Source organism: Chenopodium album, chromosome 20, assembly GCF_948465745.1.
Source record: "Chenopodium album chromosome 20, dcCheAlbu1.1, whole genome shotgun sequence".
Lineage (NCBI taxonomy): Eukaryota > Viridiplantae > Streptophyta > Magnoliopsida > Caryophyllales > Amaranthaceae > Chenopodium > Chenopodium album.
The window spans coordinates 30,613,876-30,620,600 of NC_137853.1; the positions used below are offsets into that span (position 1 = coordinate 30,613,876).

A 6,725-nucleotide genomic window follows, 5' to 3' on the forward strand; every position below is an offset into this window, starting at 1 on the left:
AAAGAAAGTCTAAGAAGTGTGAGTGTCCTGTTAGTTTGTGTGCGTCAATGAATGAGCTTGGAGAATGGACGGTGGTTAATGTAAATAATGATCATAAACACATTGTGAAACCACAAGATTCTAATCACATTTATATGTACAAAAAAGAAAAAATTACCAAGGCGGTGGAGAAGAGAATTTACAATGATTATGGGCCCGGATCTTCTATTCCTCATATTTACAATAATCTAGCACACCAAAGAAATGGTTTTGAAAATATGGGGTTTTCCAAAAAAGACATGTACAATATTGTTAATCGGAAGACACGATTGAAGTTGAAGTACGGAGATGCGACTGCTATGCTTGATTATTTCTAGAAAATGACTAAAGATAACCAGAATTTTTACCATATGCATCGGGTTGACGAAACGGGCAGGTTGAAGGATGTCATGTGGGTTGATGCGCGTAGTAGAGTTGCGTATGAGTATTTTGGTGATGTGGTTTGCTTTGATTCAACGTACATGACCAATAAATATCACATGCCCTTTTCTAATTCTGTAGGCGTTAACCATCACGGTCAAAGTGTGCTATTAGGTTGTGCGTTGGTGTCTCATGAGGATGCGGAGACATTTATGTGGTTGTTTAAGACTTGGCTCGCTTGTATGCGGGGGAAACCCCCGGCTGCCATCATGACTGACCAAGATCCAGCGATGAGGAAGACAATCGCTGAGGTATTTCTCATGCCCACTACGTATCACCGATGGTGCATGTGGCATATAATGCAAAAATTTGCACACAAGCTTGGTTCTTTGTCCAAATATCAAGAACTTAAGGAGGTGCTTAAGCATGTTATATACAATAGTTTGTTGCCAGAGGAGTTTGAGGAATAATCTTGGATGGGTGTCATGGAGGAGTACAAGCTGAAGGAAAAAGAATGTTACTCTTGGTTGGAAGGTTAGTTTTGTAGTTGTTTTTGTTGTGTTCAATTTCATCTCCGATGTTTACTTTTGTAATTTTATACTGTTTGGAAAAAATGTTATCAGGTTTGTTTAAGGAGCGTAAGATGTGGATCCCGGCATATCTTAAACATGTTTTTTGGGCCGGAATGCAAACAACCCAGAGAGTGGAAAGCATGAACAGCTTCTTTGATGGGTATGTAAGGAAGAGCACGAGGCTGTTCCAGTTTGCTCCCATATATTGCAAGGCTATGGAAAGCAGAGTGAAGGATGATGGGCAGGAGGCTGATGCAAACACTAGACGGTTTGTTCGTCCTTTAATGTCTGAGTTTGCTCTGGAGCGTCCGTTCTAGAAAGTGTACACGGACGCAAAGTTTCAGGAAGTTTAGGTTCAATGCCTGAGACTGATGTATTTGACTCCTCTTTCTAGAAGGAACATATTGGAGAGTTTAGTTGAACATTTCATGGAGGATCGAGTTTGGATGTGGTCGAAGTTCCTAAAGAGAGAGAAACCTGTTCCAGATAAGAAACGCACTGTGATGGTTACTTTCTGTTTGGAAACGTCGTTTGTGAAGTGTGATTGCAAGCACTTTGAATGCCACGGGATACCTTGTAGTCATATTGTGAAGGTGTTGGATCTACATTCGGTGAAAGAGGTACCAAAAAAAATTTTCTTGACAGGTGGCTGAAAGATATTCACCAGAAGCATACCATAGTAAAGGTTGCGTACCATGATCCCTCTAAAACAGAAGAGGTTCAGCGGTATGATACGGCTATGGTTGCTTTTGAACCTAGAGCCAGTATGTCTGAAGAGTTGATTGAGGTGTTGTTGGACCAAATTCGAGTAATGGCATTGCGACTAGATGAGAAGGAAGGTAAATTGGTTGGAGGGGGAGGGGAGTATGTGGTGGGGGGCAATAACACTCAGCAAGGTCAACAGCAGAATGAAATGCCAAACACCCCTTGTTCTGTTAACAAGGCAGGGGCAACAAATGACAAATGCACTCCAGTTCGATCTGAAACCCCTGTGACCCCATCATCAACTCCATTTCAAACCCCATCATCAACTCCACTTCAAACCCCATCCCCAAATCCAACTCCCACCACTCCCAACCCACCTCAAAGTAATACTTGTACCTTTACCCCCTCAGCAGACTATATAGTAAAAGACCCAGTGAGTCAAGCGAAGAAGAAGGCAGCCACTAAAAACCAGAATATGTCGGCCAAGAATAAGAAGAAGAAGAACCCGAGCAAAGGAAAGGGCAAGGGAAAAAGGAAGGAAAGTTCAAGCTCAAGAAGTGATGAATCTGACAGCAACGATAAGAAGAAGTCAGCCAAGTATAAGAAGAAGAAGAACCCGAGCAAAGGAAAGGGCAAGGGAAAAAGGAAGGAAAGTTCATGCTCAAGCAGTGATGACTCTGACAGCAGCGCAAGCGGACAACCTAAAGAAAAACCCCCTTATGTGTTTGTTATGGTAATTCTGTTATTGCTTAAGATGGTGTTGCGTTATTGGCATAGTTGTTGGACCTTGGAATATGTCCTTATTAATTTTTTTTTATTTTGTTGTTGTTTTCAACAGCCTCCTAATGTTGCAGCAGCAGCATAGAGAATACAGTGGGGTGGATTAACTGGCCAACCATTGTCTATGGATCCTGCTTTGAATCAGAATTCGATGGCAGTCACGCGTTCAATGATCTATGCCCAACAACAGAACTAGTAGTTCTTTGTCCAACAACAAATTCAGCAGCTCTTTGCCCAACAACAGAACCAGCAGCTCTTTGCCCAACAACAGAACCAGCAGCTCTTTGCCCGACAACAGAACCAGCAGCTCTTTACCCAACAACAGAACCAGCAGGTTTATGGCCAACAACAGAACCACCAACAGCAGGTATTAGCCCAACAGAAGAACCACCAGCATCAGGTATTAGCCCAACAGTAGAACCAACAGCAGCAGGTGTTAGCCTAAAAGTAGAACCATCAGCAGTAGGTCTTAGCCCAACAACAGAACCAGCAGCAGTTCTGTGGTGGAGTAACTAGCCACAGTGTAGTGGCTCCCAACCAACGCATACCTATGGCTCCTGGTAACCGTAACCAACGTATGCCGGGTCCCCCCCTGTGTTATGAGATTTAAAATTTTATGGCTGGCCAATATCACCAACTATCGGCAAGTACATCTAATATGGTATATTTCTTTGGAAGCTTTTGTTGTTTGTGATTATTAAACTAGGTTATAGTGTTGATGACTGGCAAATTTTATTTTGCAGGGAAGTTTAACTCAACACAATGTTGAAGGACCCCCTCAAAACAATGTTCAAGGCCCCCCATGAATTATTCTTCCGTGGGAGGAATACAACTGTCGAACACAGCCACACTTCAATAATTTACGAATAATTTTAGCAGATGAACAGTGTATGTGATTGAATTATTAATTGTAGTTTTACAATGTAAATGTATATTTAATGAGTAAACAAACACATAAATAGCAAAACTATAAGTCGTGTAAAGTTTTTCGGCATGAAATGCAATAATGTCTTGACCATATACCATAGAGGGGAAACCATTATGAAACCATTATTATTTCCAATATTAAAGTAGTAGTAATAGTTCAATACAACCAGCAGAATTCCAACATTAAAATACATCAAAGATCATGTTCAAACAGATCAGTTTCCTTGTCAAACAATCCATTGTTCTTAAAAAATGATTGCACTGGGTCGTATCCACTCTGTTTATCTAATTCTCGCATAATCTCCCTTGCATCATCTTGCTCTAGCTCATAGTCTTCAGTGCCATCAGTCCGATATGTCTGCAATTAAGGAAGAACAAAAATAGTATGAAATAAAACCAGTGTAAAGAAGTATGAAATCAAACCAACGACCTTTATGATCTTTGAGTAGGACATTACACCAACGTAATTGTGTGATAAACCAAAATAAGACAAGTACGAAATAAATACCAAAAAAGAGATCATAAATATGCTAACATATCAAATCAGTGCATCTTTATGTTTACATACCAACTATTTACTGAATTAGACCAAACACTTCATATATAAGAAATTCAAGGGAACATAATACTATTCTTTAGTTAGTTAACAACGTGTTATTAACTTATCATCATGTAATGCTCCATCTAAGTATAATCCATGTAAGTGTAATCCTGAATCTTCCCCAGTTTATTAATGAATAAATAGTTAGAAGATAATGGCCGTACTTAACAAATTTGATTCAAAGTATAAACTAACAAATATGTTATTTAACAAATACCTTAAGCTCTACCTCCAACAACAGACCAAATGTGATTCCAACGCCTCAATGCAAGTACTGGGGCGTGAAACCAATTGCATTCCATCCCATAACAACACCTCCAGGTCCATCATCATCTCCGAACGCTTGAAAATCATAACTAGGACCTAGTTGTTTCCACAACCACTTGAGTAATGAAGCTGAAAGCGCTCTTTGTAATTATAATGACTGCTGGGTTGAAGTTGATAAGTGACTTTTATGTCACTTTTAGAGGTCCTTTTAGTGTTGTTTTCTAATTATTTTTCTAATAATTTCTCTCTTTTTAGTCTTTATTTCACTTATTTGCTTTCTCTCGTCTTTTGTCTTTTAATTTGTGTAATTTCGTAGTTTTTAATAGTTTTTAGTTTAATTTCGTAATTTATTTATGTTTCTTATTTTCTAATGTTTTAAGTCTTGGTTTAATGGTTTTAGTTAATAATAATAGTCTCGCTATTCTCTTTCTTTTAGTTTCAAGTTCGTTTTCTTAATTTAATTTTATTTCATTTTATTTTATTATTTTCTTTTATTTTCATTTTATTTTATTTTTATTTTGTTCCAATCCCTCGTGTTTTGTTGTTTTTGTAGGAGTGCTAGGGTCAAAGCTCGCGTTTCAAATTTGGAGTCAAATCCGAGTTTCGGAGTCAAATCAAACTCACAAATTCTCCCTCTAAACTCCCCTGCTCCAGCACCTTTCCCTGCTTGCTTATCCTACACCACAATATTCTTATCCTCCACCACACACTAACCCACAACACATCTCCCCTGCTCCTCTTTCCATTCCAAACAGCCACACAATCAGCTGCAGCCCGCACTCACCATTAAACCACGCAAACAGAAACACTACCCACAACCCCTGTACCAGCGCACCAAAATCTCACCTCCTTGCTGCCTTCACAACCGCAACCACCATGACCAGCCACCTCCACAGCAATCACCCATCACACCGACCACCAATTTGTATTCACCAATCACAACCCCTCCTACCTTAACAGCCACTGCTCCCTCACGAATCAAACCACCACCAAACCGCACCACCTGAGGCACCAAGCCTCACTGTTACATCACCTCCAATCCGGCCCACCGCGCACCTTCTCTGCCAAAACCGCCAGCAACAATCCCAAAACAGAGCAGCCCGTAAGCTACCTCAAAACAGCACCAAAATAGCAGCAAGTAGCAGCACCGCAGCAGCGAGGAGCAACCCAGGCCGCCGCGGTCGCGGCTGCTGCTGCCGCGGGCGCGGCCCCGCGTTCTTCCTCCCCTTGCAAAGTTTCGGGAGATGGCTGGGAGATGCCCAACCGCGGCCGCTCCGTATTTCGCGAGATTGAATGTACGGATTAATGATTTTCAACGGCTGTGATTCATTCAATTAATCTAACGGCAGTGATTTTTGTGATGCTTGTTGATGGTGTTGTTCATGGTTGCGATGAACGGTGTTGATTTGGAGGTGGTTGGGCGAATGGTGAAGATCAGAGAACAGAGCAGCCACGAAATGAGGGGGTTGGGTTTTGGGATTTGTTTTAGGGACTTTTGTTTTATTTTTTTTAGTTTTCTTTTCTTTTCCTTTTATTTTATTTTCTTTTCTTTCTTTATTAGTTTTATTTATTTTCTTTTAGTTTTCTTAACTTTATTATTTTCTTTTAATTAGCTTTGTATTTAAATACCCCTTTTGGGGGTTAATACTCTCACCCTAGATTAGATTAGTTTAGTCTCTCTTTTATTTTCTCTCTCTCTTAGTTTTAGGAGTAGTTTAGGGTTCTTAGTTTTTAGAGAGAGAAAGTGAGAAAAATCAAAGAAAGATTGGAGCTTTTGAAGATTGTTTGGTGACAAAAGCAATTGAAAGAAAGATTCATCAATTAATGAGCATTTCTCACCTTCTCTCCTCTATTTATTGCTTTCATTTATTGCTTTTGCTTTCATTAGTTTAATCTTTGTTTTTAGCTTGTTAATTAGTTGTTAATCTTTGTTTGGTTCTTGTTTATTTGTCCTTAATGCTTAGTTTAATTTCTTATTTTGCTAGTTTCTTTTGGAATTTCATGTTTTATTTTGATATGTCATTAGGCTAGGTTTTTAATCTAGGGAAAGGGGATGAATGGGATATTGATGTTTTTAATTGATTAATTGTGTTTAGATTGGTTATTGATGCTTAATTTGTGGATATAGATGATGACTTTATTGCTTAGGGTCAATCTAGCTAATTGTCCCTTTGATGTTTATCATGCTCTTAATTAATTGTGCGAAAGTGAGTTAATTGAGGGTTTAATTTCATCCATGTTTAGGCTAATTTAGTTGCGCGAGAGTGAATTAATTTAGTCGTGTTAATTAGCATGTTTGATTGTACGAAAGTGAGTTGAATGTGTTAATTTCTCCCTATTAAGCTCTTGATAATTAATGCACTTTTGGTTGTTTGAACTCATCAACATGCCTTGATTCCCCTATCCCTAGTGTTTTTATCTCTTGATTTTATTTGTCTTACTTGTGTTACTTTATCTTCTTTCCAAACTTCATA

The 6,725-nt window shown here is 39.1% G+C and overlaps 1 pseudogene; it reads left to right on the plus strand.

Moving 5' to 3' along the window:
- The first annotated feature begins 359 nt into the window (after positions 1–359).
- LOC145597017 (protein FAR1-RELATED SEQUENCE 8 pseudogene) lies at positions 360–869 on the plus strand (annotated as a pseudogene).
- The last annotated feature ends 5,856 nt before the right edge of the window (positions 870–6,725 follow it).